General features: G+C 39.4%; 1 long non-coding RNA gene across 1 annotated transcript; it reads right to left on the bottom strand.

Moving 5' to 3' along the window:
* Positions 1–14,131: 14,131 nt before the first annotated feature.
* Positions 14,132–15,229, bottom strand: LOC144537127 (uncharacterized). Its single transcript, XR_013503822.1, has 2 exons — positions 15,086–15,229; positions 14,132–14,641 (listed from the first exon to the last, which is right to left on the bottom strand). It is a non-coding gene; the product is annotated as an uncharacterized LOC144537127 (long non-coding RNA).
* Positions 15,230–20,666: the final 5,437 nt, after the last annotated feature.

The following is a 20,666-nucleotide window of genomic DNA, read 5'->3' as shown; positions in this document are numbered from 1 at the left end:
TAAAGGGCCACGGTACGTCCTTTCCAGTCGAATGGCTTTACATGACAGAGGACATTTCTCTCACATTCCTACAGGGTTCTCTATCAACACTGTCAATAGGTGGAGGGGAACAAAAGGAGGACTCGCTAATGACAAAAGACGCGATTCATTTAGTTTAAGTGCAAAACATCCATCCTAAATATCCTCTCCTGCACCGAGGCTTTGATTAAGAGATTCAGTAAAATCGCTTTAAAAGGAGAATGTCAAGAGGAGAGATATAGACCATTTCCCCAGCGCCTGCAATCCCTCTCTCTCTCATTCTCCAGTTGTATGATAGATTAGCAAAGGTGGATGGATGGTCATTACATGAAGCAAAATGAAAAGATTGAAAGTAGTTTATTTCTGAAGTTGCCGAAGTTACTAATGATTGGATAAACCTACCTATTAGCTGCAAAAAGACCACAACTTATGCACTGCCTATGAATAATTCAATCTAAAAACAGCCATCATATCCAGGATATTGGCCATTATTTTAGCAAAGTGTGAAAATACTTTATGCTTTTGAGAGGTTGTTTTTCTCTTTTGTTTGTTTTCCATTTTATTCTCTAGAAAAACTAGAATAAGGATTTATTTATTTATTATTTATTATTTGTCAGAGTGACATTATGGTCATGGATGTGAATGTTAGAGCGTTCTTTTTTCTTTATCTTTCACTATCACAGGCACTATATTTGGGATTTTATCTCCACAAGGCATTATGATTACTGACAACAATAAGAATAATTGCAAATGCAATTTCACAATGTGGCTCAGAATGTCTTAAACATCCTCAGCATTGTTTACACTGCATCTTAAAGTCGCAATAGACATCTTTTTTTGCTTTAACTTATCATTATGAAAAAAATGTTTATTGCACAATGTAATGGGTATAGAATAATGACACCATCAGCATTTAGATTGGTTCTCTATAAGCCTCGCCTTCACTATGCAATTCTGTCTGCCACCGGCTACGATCTCCCGTAAAAATGAAGGCTCGATTTACGGCACAAAGGAAGTGCAACCAAAACAGGAAGAGGATAGCGCTTTTATTATCAATGGTATCTATTGGTAGCTATCCCCTGGTAACGGAACTGACGGACATTGCGTTTTTAAAATTTTGTTCTGCTTGTGGAGAGCTGCGTGACACAAGAAACTATATTGATCAGGACCGGCGAGTTAAATCGGCCGTCCAAGAGTACACCAGGCAGACACACCGCTGACAGCCTGCAGGTGGAGGCGCTGGAGACAGGCTCGGACATACTCGCCGCGGGCCGCTGTGGACTTGTGTCAGTCCTGCAAGCGGTTTCAGGAAAGTGGCTGCGTGTGTCCGACAATGCACAAAACATCAACACCGGTACAAGCCTACAGCTGTCCACGGACACGGAGTGCGGAAAGTGTGTCAGAGCCTCACGGACGGGTGAACTGAGACTCCGTTTCCAGCTTGTCGGTCAACGGTTAATGATCGGTTAACATTTAATTTCATTGTTCTTTCTTTTGGAAGGCTTGCTGCCAAAAATTGCCACTTACACTTACTACTAATGAATTAGCCTGAGTTAAACGCTAGCTATCAGTAAACAGAAGGTAGTGGCTGGTGTCTGGTGTGTGTGCCAGTGTTTGTGTGCGTTCGTATCGGCCCGCCCCATCATTTGGAAACTGGCAATTGTTAATTTCGGACCCTGCACAGGTGGTAGAATGTTTTTAAGGAGAAAGTAAGCCTTTCAACAGAAATAAATTATCGAAATTATCGTCATGGAAAAAATACGTTGATAACAGCTTCAGATTTTCGATGTCGATACATTATCGATTAATCGTCCAGCCCTAGCATAACCTGTGACTGGTGAATAAAACTGTGATACCCACACGTTTCAGGTTGAATAAGACTTCCCATGTTATGTACTGTGGGTTGCTTGGCATTTATGTGCATGCATTTGCATGTTTTATAGGATGATTGAGTGCAATTAAGTCGGCTCCTGCAGTATGTAATTGTACTGCAAATGTACCAATGTTTAATATGCATTAACATATATTTTAGGAGAATAAATGGGGAATAACAATGTGCAAGTAATTACATGGTGGGTGGCTCCCTCCCAGCATCTGTCATTTCAATCACTGTGTTGAAATATCCTCGTGTCTGTCCTGTTTCTCACCCCGAGCAGAGACTGATATTTTTAATTTGTATTGCGTCCTGGCCTGGGCACTCGTGCTGATTAACAATAAGACAATAAAATTAAGATTTGGAGACTGTCTAAGGGATATTCAGGAAATGTACATAGAATTCAGAGGCGGGAATCCCCAATGATCAAGCATTTATAACTTTCTGAATGAATGTCTTAGTGTAAATGGCAGCAAGTCACCCAGGGAAATGGGCTCAGTATCTATATTGACATTGTGATCAAAGGAAAGTGACACAGTGAAGATGACAAGGGGAGCAGCTAGAAGTTTGGACAGTGGGGATGTACTGGGAGATTACAGTAAAGTCTTATCATTGCTGACATCCTTTGTGGACACAACTGCTGTCCTGTGTCACTCTGGTGTCTAAAAACTCACTAATATTCAAAGCAAGCAGCTTTCTCATGCTGTCTCTTGCTTATACATCCCTTTATTTAATATCTTTTCTTTTATTGTCTATTATTCATGTGGATTTGTTATTTTATCATCCTGTTTATGATGTATGTGTATGTCCTTGAATTTCCCCTTGGGGATCAATAAAGTATCGATCGATCGATCGTGGCAGAGGAAGATTCTGCATTTTACAAAATATTGTCTACACACAAAATGTAAGCAAGCAAGATTTCCATTTTCTTTTACACTTTTTAAAGCTTTAGTGGGTAATAAATGTCCGTTACATTCAAGCCATTGCCAAATGAATTGCTACAAAGCTAATTAAGACTATCAGCTCCACACAGCTCTCTCTGTATATCTCAGTATGGCTATGTTCAGAAGATTGTGTCGTCCGGTGACTTTACTGCGCAGAAGCTCGAGTGAAGATAATTACTTCTTCTCAAGAGTCCATCATGTTTTTTTAATCCTCCGTGTCCTCCTTGGCTACTAGCTACTGCGTGGAGGGGAGGGGTGGTGCGTGATCACGTAAGGCTTGTATCATGAGGACGCGCCAACAGTTTTGTTGTCATTACTTAGAATTCCTCATGGGAGCGACAGAAACTACGCATTATAGCTTTAAGTGGAGACTTTACATATTTGATTAGTGTTCCATGATGATGTAAATTCTTTTTATGCACCATCAAAACCATAGAGTGATCCTTTTAACAAATATCGTCATGGCTCTGATGCATGCTCAGTACTTAAACTAATTGTTTCTCTGTGGTGAATAATGGCAAAGAACCATTTACAGTATATGATGAAGAGTGCGTTTGTGGTATTGCTGAGCGCACATGTGGGTTCAGGACTAAAGATGACAAATGATGCAGCATTAAGAAATTATTGATGTGTGATACTGACTTCAGCACTTCAGCAGTCGTCGCTTCATGGATAAACTACAGTGCAGCACGCATGATTGTAAACAGGCTTTGATTTGCAGGGCATTGCTCTGGATGGTGAAATGACTATGACCAATTTCTCTGTCAGACTTCTTCGTATTGATGTTTCACATGCACTGCTCCCCCTTTGAAAATAATTGATTACTGCTGGCTACAATGTGCATGCACATTGTTTAACAGTGCAAGTCTTTTATTTAGGTCAGTGTTGTGGTGCTATTTCATGGTTGTATTATGGCGATTACCTCCATAAATCTTAAAACACACCAATCATGGTCTGACGTCATCCAACTAATATCCTAAGCATCTTGCCAGCAGTATTATTCTGCAGTGGCAGCAAATTAATTCTTAGGGAAATTTATGAATTGAAAATTAAGATTTTTCATGGAGCCTTCCTGTTTGGCTATATTGCAATGAAAGATTAATGTCTAAGTTTAAGATGCATCAATCTTTCACACAGCCGGACAGGGTTAAACTGTTCTGAAAGCCTAGGGCTCAAGATGAATATCAATGAGTGAACCACATGATTCTGATCTGAGCCTTTTACGTTCTCTTATAAAATATTCTTACAGAGTATTACCATATTTTATCACAGCAATTGACAGATTTAGCTAATGATGACAAACATGACAATCATGAAAATAACAAGGGGAGGGTTTCATGATTATGTCCCTTAATAGATGCTTTAACAGAGTTGATAGAATTGCATATGATGTGAATTCCAAATGGTATAATTAATGTTCAAAATCGGTTACAACAATTTAATTTAATTTAATTTAATTTAGTTCTCAAAACCAAGATGTGACTCTGATATTCAACAACTTTATCACAGAGCCCGCTGGTATCTCTATTAGCATCTTCTCAACAGGCCCAGTAGAGGCCTGGCACTCACTGCCACTTCTTCTAGTGCCGGGAAAGAGATGCCAAGCTGACTTAATTACATCACAACTGGCTGCTGACGTCCTTAACTGCTATCCACTTCTTCTCTTTCATTTTCCACTTGAATTTATGCCTCCTCCTCACTCCAGCCATCAAAGCAGTTTTCTTTTTGTTTGTAAACTACATTAGGCGATATTATTGATTGTGAACATTACATCAAATGACTCCCTGTAGTGTGAAAAGCTTACTGTTTTTGCTGATTCCACTAAGAATCAAGTCTGCATCTCTATGCAGCTTTAAGCGCGTGGTTATGAGTCATACGTCGGCATACGTCACCAACCACCCTCCTTCATCAGTTTACCGGCCATATTGACAATATGCCTTTCAGCAACAAAGAAGTGCTCTGACTCCATTATTTTGTCTTTCAGGTTTTGTCTGCACCCAAAGTAGGAATGTGTTGCATTGTGTAGATTGACATCTGCCACAGTACATACAAAATATCTGACCACTTCCATAATAGAACGTACACCGTGAAGGATTTTCAGAGCTGGAAGAAAATGAAGACTTTCCTCTACAGCAGTCTGACAAACATCGACTGCTATTACTTAGCGGCGCTGATTAGATCATCTTTCTAATCTGATATTAGCGGTTGATATGGGCTTGCCAGGCCTCATGACATCTTCAAAAATGTGGACGTGTGTTCCCAACTTTAAGAAATGTATAGTAGGCTCAGCTGTGTGTACTGACCAGGGCTGCAACTTTGTGTAGTTACTATACCCAGTATTAGCAGCTGGAAGTTAAATGACAAAACCGGGAATGGACCAAAAATAGGCCGCACAAGGTCAATACATTACAATTTACACACAAACTAACATCTACCATGAACTAACAACTAACGATTCCATATCATGTTGGTCACACTACCAGAATAAACACTGACAGTAATGATCACATTCATAATAGAGACTAACGCAAGGAAACACACTCACACTGCAATCTGCTGTGGTTGCTCAATGGTTCGAGCAGTGGGCCTATCAGATGTATGAGTGTGAAGAGTTCTTGCTTTGATAAATTGAGGTTAAAATATGTTTCTTTTTTATATTCAGAATACATTACTAATGAACTTGAACAACCGGTAGAGATTTAACCACACTCATACCTGTACAGATTAGGGCTGAACGATTTTTGAAAATAATCTAATTGCGATTTTTTTTCTAAAGTATTGCGATTTGCGATTTAATATGCGCTTATTTTTTAAGCTCTTTGTCTTCTGTATTATTCAACAAAGACAAGCAATAAATCATTGTATAGTATGAACAATACAAGATTAGATAGATTAAACAAACTGTTCTGTCCTGGAGGCCAGGCCTGTATGTGATGATGAAATTAGGTGATGCATGAATTTATATGAATGACATCTTTTAACTACTTCAGTCACAGTAGTATATTGAGCACTGACCGCCTGGTGTAAACATTCATATGAAAGTCAGAAACAAAATCACACAAACTAAAGGGCAGATTGCAGAAATATAAAAACAAATATGTTGCTTTACCACACATCAGTAGTATTTAGATTATTTAATTATTTACTGTAATAAACATATGTAAACATGTGGATTGCACTTTTTAAACAGTCTTTGAACTTTACTAGACAGTTAAATAAGTAAAAATATAGTATATACAGTATATATTTTACAGCGTACACAGAGGAGCTGCCTCCAGCCCCTCCCTCCCCTCATGAAGTTGCGTGCCACGTGAATGACAGCGTTTACGTTGCACTTGTTCAGAGAGGCTATCGTTACGTTAGTAGTAGCATGCTGCTGCTGGTCTTGCCGTGGGATTAACTGTACTAATAAAACCGTTGAAACAACGCAGCCACGCTGCTGTGAAAGCTCCCAGAACATAATTTATCAGTCTGGTTGTTACTCCTCCCTGTGGCAGTCTCCTCCACTCCATATCTTTATAATGGAGCTAACTAAAAGGAGCTAACCGCTAATCAGAGCTAATTGTTGCTAACCGAGCCTTCAATTCTGCGTGCCTGCCCTGTATCCATTAACTGCATGTATGGACTCAAGCCCGAATAAAACCCTTCATTTTATTAAAATGGCTATAAAAGTTTAAACTACAACTCAGAGTTGTTTGAATGACAGAAATCTGCTCAAGGTATGGCGTAGCATTAACATGCTAAGTTGATGCTTTCTCTGCGGAGTGCAGAGTGCTCTCGCAAGTCACGTGACCAAATCACAGCCTTTGCAATTAGGAAATCGCGTTTTAACATATCGTGATATTATTGCAAATGCAATTATTACTCATGACAAAATGTCATTATCAAAGACAGGATTGATGGCCCAAAATACAAAAATAAGAACCATGTTGTAACCACAATCACCCTTTAAGCAGCAGTAGATATTGCGTATCAGATATGGTTAATTATGTAGAAACAGACAGAGACAGAGATGGTGAGCAGTCACATGGGAAATAGTGTGTTTGTGTGTGTGGGTTAGTGTGAGTTCATGCAACTGTGTGTTATTAGTATGTTGTGTCAATGACTGAGTGAGTTAACTTGACTAAGAATACAGTTAACACGCTCAGCTGAACCCTAAATGCACTTAGGGCCATGATAAGCAACGTCATGGGCCATTTACTTCAAATGCAGAAAATGAAATCTACATTTAAATCCGACAAGTTAAAAGGTAGCAGTAATCCGACTCACTGTGTCTATGTAATTGAACAACAGACAGTAGCACATCTGCTTGCCGAGATATCGCACGATTCTCATATTTACATTTGTTATCCCCTTGCCTTGCACTATAAAATTAATAGGGCAAATTAGGATCCTGCCCGTGGCAGTAAACAAAGAATTAAATATCAGAGAAGCACATGGCTTCTGTAAAATGTTATCAAACCTCTTCCGATAACACAAGTGACACAAATTCGTATCGCTTCATCTTGACACTCATTGGAGACTAAGATGCCATGGTACAATCAATTTAAATATAATTTAGAATAAACATTAATGCAGTTATTTATTTGAGTGTGTTGTGAAGGGAATCTCTTGGTTGGGATGCCTTGTATTGAAGCCAAGATGTTCTTTTCCTCTCCTTTTTTAAAATGGTGACCCTACTCCAGACAGAACCTTGTGTCATTTTGGAGGAGTCAATTTTGAAAGCGGTTACATTAAGGCCATTTAGCAAAAAAAAAGGGCTTCAACCTGTGCCCATAGATAGAGTTCATGAGTGATAAGCTTCCCCACTGACCTGGGGTTGAATTCCACCTGAGCTCGCTCTCCTGTGTCCCATTCCATTACCATCTCAGAGTATGTTAGGTAATGTGACCAGAGGTTCTTTAATTTCTTATAGCGCTGAACAACCAGGGGAACGACAAGTTTTGAGCATATTTTAAAAAGCTGAAAAAGTTGTCTATATGGCTTAACTTTTCACTGGCCAATTACATTTGTGTGCTTTTCCTACCAGTATTTAATTCATGAAGTCCTGTCTTGAATGTGCAGCATGGATGAAAAATGCAGCCATGCAAAGTTCCCCCATTTTCTCTTTTCTGTTTAATTTCTAGTTTACTTTTACATACATTTTGCTAGGAATGTCATAAATGTCAATACCAAACATGAGATTTAAACAGGATTTACCTGCATCAGACCACCCTTTAGATACGTGTAGGTTACCATCAATTAAGTTGAGCACAGAATAATTGCAAATTTAGGCAGTTACCTCAACACATCACATAAAATGCCAGTCAGATATTAGCTAAATGTCACACTTAGTTTGGATTGATTATGTTCATAGAATGAAATACCACATATTTAGCCCTTTAGCTGTCTTCTCTGTACAATGGATTTATAATAGTAGTGCTTTTGTAATGATTACCTACTCTATGATCACCATAGAGACACTGCTAATTTCCTAATCATCTACCCTATGTGTATAACAAATTTAGATGTCTGCTGATGTATTTCACTGTTACAAAACGTTTGAAGATTAAACTAAACCAGCAGATTGTTTACTCCCCAATGCATTTGGCTTGTCAAACGAACATTATTTTCTCTCCTGCCAGTCAGTTGAAAATAGTGTGAAATAACGGTCTGATTTTCCAGTGCTTGATTTCAATCCTGACTGTGAATAGGTTTGTTGGGAAAAGGCTGGATTCTGCCGCAATGTTTCCAGGCTTTCATCTACCAAAATTAGACTTCAGACACTCATTTTATCCACAAACCTCAGAATTTCCTCTATCTATATCCCCAACTGACTGAAGCCTTTTTTTGTCCTGGCTGGGAATGAGAGAGCGTTTGTGGAGGTGTCCGGAGGGCTTCCTGATTGATTAGAATTCTTCAGAGGGAAAAGAGCTGAGTGGTTCTGAGGGTTTGAGTTTGAGTGTGAAACACTGGGTGACGTAGGTTGCTGGCGAAAATGCACACCTAGAATACCTTGTTTACTGAAACAAGCACAAAGTGTGCTGATTTGGGTTGTGTTGAGGGAAGCATTTCCCAGAAATGCACAAGGGATCTTTGCAGGTGTCTGTGCAGGTGCTTTTGAATCCACTGGACAACTGCATTCTTGCACTAAGCCTCGGGACACTCTAACATTACCCTATATACTCAGAGTTGGGAACAGCCTAATATAAAAATTGCTGGCATGTGATTTTTTTTTTTGTCCGTGTAAGGGAGAAGACAAATTAATAGTTATTGGGCCATATAGGATTCTTTACGTTTCACTTGTACTAGAGGACAGATAACTGTAGCACAAAGCAAAGCACCATACATGACGTAAATAGGGACGACGGTAACAAATCTGGGGCACTTCAAAGCATAAATGTTCCAAACAATAATAGCTCCATCAATGCACAAAGGCATCTAAGTGAGTTTAATGATGTTCTTATGCTTATATAAGAATCCCTGCTATAACTTGCCTCAAAATCGGATGGACTACGTAGCTCAGATTTGACGAGCTGCTTCCGTGGAGGCCCCATGCTGGCTGCAGACAGCAAACACAAAATTCCAAACATGATGAAACGGAGCCAGTCACTTGCAAACAATGTCAGACGTCAGCGAGATCCTTTTTACTGTGATTTAGACATGATATTTCAAGAAGATTCCATAGTCTCATTACTGTATGCAAAAGCAAGCAGCCCATGTGTTAACATTTGCATTGGATTAAAAAAAAATCTAGAAACACATTTTGACTCATTGATGTGCTGTCAGTGGTTACTCTGACAAGGCTTACTCTGTGTATAGGATGGCAGATTGAACCTGCCAGCCCTCATGATATAGTGGCATGTGTCACGTAGCTCTCCGTTGTGACCACCATCCAGCAGAGAGCCACCGATTTAGCAGGAAAAAAGAACTTGAAACGCAACTAGCGGTTAAAAAATGGATTGTATAGCCTATTTTCTTCTCTACCATGCAATTTGTTTTATTATTCAGTCAAAATTCTTATCGTCGCATAATGATTAAGCGGTTAATCATTAACATCCCCAGTATTAACATCACGGAAATTCTTCACAGTGTGACACATGGCTGTAGAGAGGGCAATGGCAAAGTTTGTTTGTTTGTCAGCTGTTTGGTCCACCACTTTGGTTCAGATTGAAATATCTCAACAAATACTGGACGGATGACACGCATGTAGTGCACACATTCATGGTTCCCAGATGATGTATCCTAATAACTTTGGTGATCCTCTGATGCATGTTAGCATGCTGATGCTAACATTTAGCTCAAAGCACCTCTGTGCCCCTAAGTACTACCTCAAAGGGCTGCTAGCGTGGCTGTAGTCTTTTTGATACAGATGGCTACAGATAACTTTGTTATAATTTTCCTCTCAATTACAATTGGCCAATAGGGTCGAGCATTAGAACCCTAGTGATTTCTTAAGTAGTGAGGGTGTTAAGTATCAAGGCAGTCAGAAATTCCAGTTTTCCAATTCCCCAGCCAGCTGATATCATTCCTGTGTGACAAACTGATGGTCCCTCAGGCAATAATCTGTAACTGGAGGTATTAACCCAAAGTGGACATTGATGTCGGGCCAAAAGGAAAATCCTTGACTACATAAACTGTGACCGCAATTCCGGCTATGTTTACTGATGCTTCTGTGAACCATATTTTAGAGGTTCACTTAGGGTTATGGCAGCTGCTCACTTACTGTGGACAAATGACATCATGTCAAATAATGAGGAAGGGCCAATGTACAGGAGAATCCATAGCTAATTAGAGCAGCTAGCTTTTAAGAGAGACAGTTTGACGAGGACATCAAGAAAGCATGTACGCTGTGTGTCGATACTGTTTATGTTGCTCCCTCTTGCACGCTCACACCATAATCAGCATTATTGGATGGGTTTCGTCACCTATAAAATGGACTGAGTGGACAATGAATGAATGCCACATAGCGGTTAGGGTTGGAGGCTTCGCCTTATCTGTGGCCAAAATTTAAGTAAAAGCAACTCATTGTAAAATATTTCACAGATATGTTTGCAGCTCACTGCGCTCCTGAAATAACTAGTAATTTCTATATAAACAAATGGTGACCATTTGTTGGGCCTGATCCTACTTTAGTTTTCATCCTCATTGAAGTTGACATAAGGATTTGATGATATGCAAAGGAAACCGTCCTTAGTCATGCTAATTAAAGTGTGTTATTTATTGGCATCAACTTGAATGATGAATGCTGATGCTGTAAATGAACAGGGAGTTTCATTATTTTTGAAGGAATTGGCTAATTGAATTTAGCTCTTATAACCCTTGTCAATATATATGTAATGAGCCGCTGATGCTCTGCCTGTAAAATTGCACTGATCAATGTTGACATTTTCTTGGCTCTACTCTGATTAGCCTGTGGAGAACGGTTTTATCGTGAAACGTACCCGAGCATACAGTACGATCATCCCCATCGTTAATGTGTTTTTCATTTGATTGCTGAACTGTGTTTCAAGCACTGTCAAATATGTTAATAGGTCTCAGAATAGTTCTTCTGCCCAGTTGCCTGAAGTCAAATTCAGAGGCTGTAAAACGCTTCAGTCTATTCAGTGAAACATTTTTGCTCACCAGGTCTCTTCTTCAACTGCATCCCTCTCATTAAACCCTAATATTCCTCAGCCACCTGTGTGCTGTGTGGTTGCAGTCATGCTCAAATAGAAGGGAGATGTTAATTATGAGAGATGAAGTCTATCTTTAATTAACTATTAATGTTGTTTTACATTTCGGTTGAGATGGACTTGGCAGAGGAAATATGCAGTGTGAAATGATATTATGCACCTTAAAGACAGAACTGGAGGTTAAGAGGAGAACATTTTTGATAACAAGTATAACTACTTATGACGGCTGTTAGTTAAGGTATCATCTTAAGTCCTGCTGAATTAAAAACAAAACAAAAAAGCAACCCTATTACTTAAATTCCTGATGGTGGAATTTGGTACTTAAATACAAATATCTTCATTTTCCACAGTGACATTGGTAAAGAGTGAGTTTGAGTGCTGCACTAACCAAGAGAAAGTGCTGATGGAGATTTACAGGGAATGAAATCATCATCTAACCATGTTTGCAAAGTCTGTGGCAGGAGGAGACCTTTTTCTTCTTTCACACAGCAACTTTGTAAAAATCAGAAGATGTGAAGAAAATGCAGGAGAAAGTGCAAGTAAACTGACCTTGAACTAATGATGCTTTTATCGCTGAGGGAAAAAATAACGAGCATAACTGACCAGCCTCCCACATCATAGCCATTTCTGTCCATTTTGACAGTCTTGCTTTTTTTCTCTCTCCGTTTTTTTTCTTCAAGACCACAAGAGGCGAAAGCGAAGCTTTGAAAGACACTATCTGTGAACTCGGGCCCCAGCGCAAAAACCTTGAGTCCATCTGTTTCATTTTTCGAGTTACAAACTGAAGTGAGTTTCCTCTACTCACCCATTGGTGTGGGATTCTTAACTATCGATTCTGGCAGCTAGGCAGCTCCCATGATTAAAAAATTCTATGTGGAAGATGGTAAACACTGCTCAAAGCCAACTGTGGCGGGGCTCTTCATCCTTAATGAGATTTCAGTGGAAAAGCTAAGCATCCAACCCAAAGAATCAATAGTTTCTCTCTCTTTCTCTCTCAACTGCTTTTGATAATCTTCTCTAAGTCTCTGATCAATTTGGGCTGATGCAACTCATTAATAATACTTGTCCCGGCCCACTTAGACTATGTTTCAGTCTTAGAAAAGGATCAGAAACAGTATCTTAGTTATATTACATTCCCTGATCTTGGCAGCCTGTGAACCTTATATATCCCTGCAACAGTAAAATCGCAGGACACGCTTGTGGAGTTTAACTCCGAAAAGACAGTTAACCACAAGTTCCCGTTAATCTTATGATGGACATGTGTTGTGATATTTAAACAAACGAACCGTCAATGGCGAAATAAAAGCCTCTTATTTACGAGAGCGGTCTGAGAGACCTCCAGCTTACAGCGAGGTGTCTGAGCAAAACTGGCCGAGCGACGAGCTAGAGGCCGGGGCAGACGCTTGCTGGCTGTCGCCTCACTTCATGGTGGTTCTCAACTCCGAAAACTTTGAAGCAAATTGTCAATTCGGCATCAATTTTTGCAAGACTGCCTATATTCTAAATCTAAACAGTTAATTTCTTGCCTAAAACGTTGTCAGAAGTGAATTTAATGATGAATAAGATGGTGAAAATTGTTAAAAATGTCCCGTTGTTGCTCTGTCTGCAAGTTCCGAGTTGGCAGTGGGCGTGACTTATAAGTTCGACCAATCAAGTACACCTAGGAAAAGGGAAAAGACCCTGCTCTGAAGTAGGAGCTAAAAAATATGCTACTGCGGCCAGAGGAACTTAAAAATCCCCAAATTTTTCCTGTCGGAACACGATGAAAAAAGTCTTCTAGGAACGTTTAGTTCTAAGAACTGCAAAAATCCCTCCGGTCGGAAAGCCCCTACTGTACTTCCTGGAGAGGAGGATAGGATCAGTCTGTGGGAACTACAGTTGTGCACGCATCACCCAGCAGGTTATATGCAGTGTAGGTGTCATCTCATTAAAGGTTCAGTCTTTATTAACATCTCATCTCACGTTATTATGTTCTGTCTGAAGGAGGGGCAAAATCAATAAACCATTTACTTCATTTTGTACTTCGCAACAGCTAATCTGTACACGGCTCGCTCTTCTCTCTCTTTTCTCGCTCTGACCTCACAACCCAACTGTACTCTTACATTAAAGAGAATGCTGTAAATTCAGCAATGCAATGCACTTCTCCATAGGCACCATGTATCTATTTCATGCCCTGCATGAACGTCAACATGTGGTATGGCACAAACATAAGGCAGGGAAGGAAAGAAAGTGGGCCAGCATTGCTCTCCAATGCTTAGTCTCTCACCATAATGAGCTCATCACTCTTTGGCATTTACTTTTGTGACTGACATTAGCTCTGCAGGGAGCTCCTCGTCATGATAAACAGACAGTAAAAGTGGAAAAGCCAGGACAAAAAAACACATTTATCATCTTTCTGGACCATTACTTCTCTCAAATTTACCCTATAATAAAGATTGTGACACTGGGATTGCTTTTTATTATTATACACGTCTTCCTGTGCCAGGCATGTTTTTCTAACAAGGTAAATAACATTTAATATCTCTCGTGTCTATAATTAATGAGCATTCTCACATTTCTTAAACAATGAAAACAGAACTCACTCCTTTTCATGTGGGTGAGACATAATTTCCCAGAGGTTAAAATACACACACACAATGATAAAAAAATGTCCTGTTTATTTAATTTGCACCTTAAAATCATTTTCGGTGTGACAACATGCATTTATTGCATTAAAAGTCATTAAAAGTCCCTCAGCGTGAGTGCTGAGGGACTTTTTTTTACCAGAAGAATAAAAAAAAAGTGTGACTTTTACATATTCCTGTGTGCTATATTTAAGCCTAAGCATGTATAATATATCACCAGAATTTGCATAGTATTTGTATGAGAGCAACTGTGCAATAAATTGAAAAAGGTAACGGAGGAACAACAGTAGGAAATCCCAGCAGACCTTTAGACTCCGAGGCAAAGTGTGGAAAAAAAGTACAGCAGCCCAAGCAGCCCACAGCTGGAGATAATATTGTTAGTAATTACTTCCATCCCTACTGGGCAGAGGACCTCGTGTTGTCTATTTCTCTGTCATATCTGGGCCAGCCGCTCATCTCCTCTCCACTCATTCCAGACGGCATCGGCTCTGTCAAGCATCAGCGAGGAGGGGGAGGCATTAGTGGACCCTGGAGAGGAGCGGGATGAGGTGATAAGAACATCACAGGGAATCCGCCTCATTTAATACCACACACTGCTGAAAGTTGGGCCTCTCATCTGTATAAACAAAAGGTGTGCAGTGCTATGTTTGTGTGCATTAGAGTCCGGATCGGGCCGAATTGTTCTGTCCGAACCCGGCCCGCGTCCGACAGAACCGTGACCGAGCCCGGCCCGAGCCCGACAGGCATCAAGAGATTTATGTCCGAGCCCGACACCGTTAAAATCTCTTTTTTTTTTCTTTTTTTTTTCTCATACTAATGACACATGTAGGCGTAGGCTACGTTTGTTTGTGTGGAAAGCTTGTATTACGCAACTGTAGGAAGGCATTCGGAAACGTCAACAGAGGAGCGCATCTGCGCACACGGGGCAACAAGCTCACGTTAATAAGCTGTTAAAATGTTCAATGTGTTAACCTTCACTGCTTGCTTCGTTTCCGACCGTGATCAGAAAACCAGGGGAGGCTCGGTACCTCCAGGGCCGCCGTTATAACATGAATAACTCTGCTCCGGTCGCATTTACACGTCTGCTCCTCTTTCTCTATCTCTCTTCTGACCAGCTTCCACATAGACACATACACACACAGACACATGAGCTCTCTTAAAGGAGCCGCAGCACCATTTTACAACAAATGTCTTATCACGCTGATGTGACCGAGCCCGGCCCGAACCCGGGACCCGTCGGGCTCGCCTCGGGTCGGTAACAGTAATAAGGCATAGAATAGTGTTAAGAAAAAGGGGAAAAGACCCCTCACTTTTAACACCGTCATGAGGAAGTAATAAGCCATGAAAGACCATTTGTATGTCTTTTAAATAGCATTAGGCATGATGTGAATTAACGCTCCTTGGTTTTATTAAACCACTGTACCACCCCACTGTTTTCAAATAAAAGAAATAAAGGAAATTATATTCACTAAGCCTTTTCAATTATATACCACTCAACCATCTTGGACAAGCCATTATCATATAAACAACTAGGGAAATTCAAAATATTGTGAGTAAGATGGAAAATGTGGGGAAATGGTAATGGGTATACGTGAACAACAATAAAAAAGTAATGAGTTGAAAAATAAAACACAGCCGAGCAAAAGATAAAATAACCACCACTATTTTACTTTCAGTTATGTACTCTGTAACAGTTTTGACATTTGTCGCTTTGTGCATGGGCTCCATATGTTTCAGCCTCATGGTAAGCAAAGTACTTCATTAACATTACCCAGGCTTAATCATTTTAACATCTGGTAGATGGCTCAGTCAAGTTGCACTAAATATTTTTGCCATGTGCTAGAATCACACATCAACCCTGGAAGAGCGGACAGTTTCATTAGCAGTGGGTAGGCATACATCATTCTCAGCCTGATATGCAAAACAGAGCTCAGTGTAGTGAAATATTTGCCTTTCTAAAAATTGCTCATAAATTAAGCATCAAGGTTGCAAAGTCATACCTAACACTGGGTGAGCTATTGTTAGTTAATATGAAGAGAGTGCATTATTTGAGATTATTTTTCTTTTGTGCAAGTGTACCCATTAGTATGATATTACTTATATAAATGTGTCTTTAGGAATCCAATATAAACCTAATTGCATTTCCCCTCACACAATTCTAGTTGGCACCTGATGATGTCTCTATTACTGCTTCAGTACATGCAATTTTATATCTCAAGAAAAAAAAAGCTTGTGGCTCTTACATATGGAGTGCACCTTCCATGCTGTAGTTCTACTTACAGTAGCTCCCCCATGCTGTGCTTCAGATGAGGTTATTCCATTTGGGATTAGCCCAGTATAAATCTATATTATGTGGTTTGATAAGTATCAGTCATCTTTAATCTGAAACAGGGGTATTTGTTTTCAGTGGTGGAAGAAGTACGCAGATCTTGTACTTAAATAAAGGTAGTAATAATACTCTGTTACAAGTAAAAGTGCTGCATTTAAAATCTTAACTAAGTAAAAGTACAAAAGTATTAGCAAAGTAGTATCAAAATAGACTTAAAGTACTTAAAGTATTATGCAGATTGGCCATTTTCAGAATAATATTTTATTCAATAATAATTGATGCATTGATGTGTTGATCACTTTAATGTTGCAGCTAGTAAAGGTGGAGCAAATGTTAACTACTTTTATATACTGCTGGGTAGTTTAATCTATAAGAATACATCATCATTTATAAATTGATTATATTTTGTATTATTAATCTGAATCTGTAAAGTGAGTAAAGTTATCATAATGCAGTGGAGCAAAAAATACAATATTTCCCTCTGAGATGTAGTGGAGTAGAAGTATAAAGTGGAAATACTTAGGCTAAGTAAATTACAAAATTATACTTCAGTACAGTACTTTAATGAATGCACTTAGTTACATTCAACCACTGTTTCTTTGACAGCTGATCTTATGATTTAATAATGAATCATTTTTTCACGTTTATCAGATTGTAACAATATTCTATAGTAAACCAAATTTAGAGAACACTCTATCAGATAATTCGTCGAGGCTTTAACAGAAGTCCTGAAGCTCATGTAGCTCATATAGCGCAATAGCTAATGGATGTTATTTGCTCTGTAGCAATTGTGGCATACATACATGCACATTATATCATTCATTTAACCATGTGGTGGAAATAATACACTAGAGAAAGGCAATAGCTGCAGCTTAATAATAGATTTTTGAGGGTGAGGGGAGGGGGATGATCTTAGAGCTGTATGCTCCATCGGCTTGAGCGCGCGAGTAAATCGATGCATTGACATCGGGGTAGTTCTTGCACCATCAGTCAGCCAGCCCATCTCATCACACCGTTTATTCAACCATGGTAAACAATAACAACCGTGCTAAGCCAGGTCTCTTCCTTTAATAACTCAAACCTATAAGACCAATATATAGGCAGCTGAAGAGTATCAGTTCGCTCTGGCTCTCAAAGAAGAGCAGAGGGATGCTCCAGAGCAGGTGCTGTAAATGTATCCTCACAGAGCTGCGAATTACCACATAATGGGCTCATATGCATAATACTGACAAGGGGGTTAGAATGTACTCTCCCGGCATGCTGTCAGCATGTTGTGATCCGTTAAGCAGAAGCCTGGATTCAGGTTAAATTAGTTAGTGCTTTATGCTTAAAAGGCATGAGGCAAGCTGAATATATTAAGCGTTGCTTTTTGAACCTTATTAATGTAACACTTTATGTAGACCTGCAAAATTACCTATACTGTATTGTCTTTGTTTTACATACAAAATAACTGACAAGCAAGGATGCAGACTCTTTTTAATTGGTGGAAATTAAGTGACTTATTTACACATACAGTAAGGCCAGCTAATGCTATATTAAGAATTTGGAAATATAGTTGGTTTGCGCATTTTTGTCTCTTTAAAGAATGACATTTGGTCCATTAATAACACCGGGTTGAGTAGGCAACATGGCCATTAATGTGACTCAGTGCAACCTAAAACACTGGTCCATTACATTAAAAAGGTGAGATTAATATGGATGTTGAGATAAGTTTAATCGGGACAGTAGTTTTCCCAAAGGGATAACATGTGACATAAAGTCAAGCAGGTGACCTATGAAGACCAATTAAAGGGCCTGCACTGCCTGAAACTCAGGTGTGTTGCACCTCAGAGTTCTTCCCTTATTCAGGAGCGAAGAGCCCCTGCTATTAATATTCCACCTCCTGTTGAACAGCAAAGGACATCACTGCCTCAAATTGACAGAGGCACATAAAGGCCAGTAATCAAAAGCCCTTTATACTGTAATGAGGCAGAAATATTAAACAGTACATCCTTGCCTTTGATCCACGGTACCACCTTTGGGTATGATAATAAGTTGGATGCTAATGTGTGCAGTGCTAACAATAGAGACTAACTGCATAGGATGCAAAATTTGAATTTAAGATCTAGTCACATGAACTTGTTGTAGAGCATCCAATCAGATCTGAAAGACATGGTAGAGCAGGCCTTCAAAGCACTGTGATTGTTGAGGACTACATGAATGTTTTTACTGATCTGCATTGTGCCTGTGGGAGAAAAAAAATTATCGAGCCAACTATGAGTTAATTTGGGTAAACACACAAATTCATTGAAAACCCAGAGATGAATGTTGACATACTTGAGGAACACTGCTAATGAACCAAACGAAAAGTTTGGCTCTGTGCAAATATCAAAAGTTGTCAGCCTTCATCTTTTCACCACACTAAGCACAACAAAACAACAACAAATCATTTACCACTGTACTGTAAAGCTACAAAGAGAGCCGCTTGTTCAGTTACAAGGTGCACATTTCAGTACACAGGCTTTAATTTAATGTATAATACAGCAGAGCAAGGTACTCTTGTACTTATTTACAATGAGATGCAATTGGCTGCTAGGATACAAGGTTAAATGGGCCAATACTGGTTTTCAGTCAAGTGCCTAATCCAGTAGGTAAGGCAGTCAGACAGCCTGACAGAAATGCACAAATATCAGCTGCAACATGATTAAGCATAATTCCCTTATTTTCAAAAGGCAGCTCAATTTTGATTGACCCATGCCTCTTTATATTTAGATACATGCAGCAGGTCCTTTGATCATTCAGTCAGCACTGTTTAGAGCCTTCAGTGTAAGAAGAAGATGCATAAAGTAAAACCTAAAGGATTTTGGAAAGGAGAAAACCAACTGGAAGTCTGTGCTTGACATCACAAATGTTGACTGTAAAAATGCACCAGCAGTGAGATAATTAGATAATTTCAAGTGTTCAGAGTGCCTCTCGTATTGGAACAGTCATTCTAAATGACGCACACATGCTTCCTTATTTTGCTGCCTAATTCTCCAACAATATTCTGGATTTACTGTTTTCTTGCTGCTTGATTTGTGTGTCTTGAAATTAGGATTTTATCAGCATTCAGGACTGTTTGCCAGTGCTACAGTCAGAACAGCTGTTGGCTTCTAAGCTGGTGTGAACAAATGACAAAGACTAGGTGCAACCAGTAAGCCAGTAGCTCTGCTACTTTCCTACTTCTAATATTGCCTTTAGCCTATCAGTGTACCTTTTTGTCATGATCTTTCAGATCTACACACTACACCCGAAGCTTGAGCTCACTTCTTCCAATCACTGAGTGTAGTCCCTTCCTGGTCTTCCCTGGTTCGGTACCACCACCACTAGAGAGGCGGCAATACTAAAATCTTAACTTATTGTATAATCTCCACCAGCCTTAAGGAATGATCTCTGACCCAGACTGGACGCTAAACCTAAGCAACTGGCTTGCTTTACAACCTCTGCTCCCTGGTTTGCTGTTTCTCCAAGGACTCGCAGGCTGTTGTCTGCAACATACAGTAGTCTGCCCCTTTTAACTCAAAGTGCCTTTCTCCTGATATTCTTCTTCCTTGGATCAGAATTGTTATTCAACCACACACAACTGACCGAGCCCATTAATGCAGACTTCAAAGCACCTTATCTAATAGAATAGAATGGAATGCCTTTATTGTCATTGCACCTTGTACAACAAAATTTGCCGTGCAGCTCCTGAAACAGTACATTAACATTTCACGCATGCATGCTCACATCCAGACACACACACAGAAATATGTGCACCTGCCATACAGATAACTTATAATAAGAAAACGATAAAAAAGGAAGTAATAAAAAGAAGTGGTATATCAAAAGCTACTATTTGTACCTTATAAAGATATTATTGCATGACACGTTCTATGCGGTTATTGCACCCTGCATTACTATAAGATACCTTATTGTAAAACTTAAAATGGTGGCAAAGCATTGTTACACTAAACAGGTATTGATTTCTAATATGCTGCTGTAAGTTAAATGAGCCAAATTCTAAAAATATCATATTTTGAAAAAACAGTTTGTATCTGGGGCTTTTAGCAAGCAAATTAAACCTATTTTATTCTAATGCACCACCTCTTGCTCTGTCACTTTTCTGCAAAGGTGCTGTAGTCTCTGGGAAACTCTCACAGTAGAAGAATTTTTTTTCAGTGCATGCTGAAGTAGGTTTGCAAATATTATAGTAATGGCACATCC

Source organism: Sander vitreus, chromosome 22 (genome assembly GCF_031162955.1).
Source record: "Sander vitreus isolate 19-12246 chromosome 22, sanVit1, whole genome shotgun sequence".
Classification (NCBI taxonomy): domain Eukaryota; kingdom Metazoa; phylum Chordata; class Actinopteri; order Perciformes; family Percidae; genus Sander; species Sander vitreus.
This window is presented reverse-complemented; position numbering and strand designations above follow the sequence as displayed.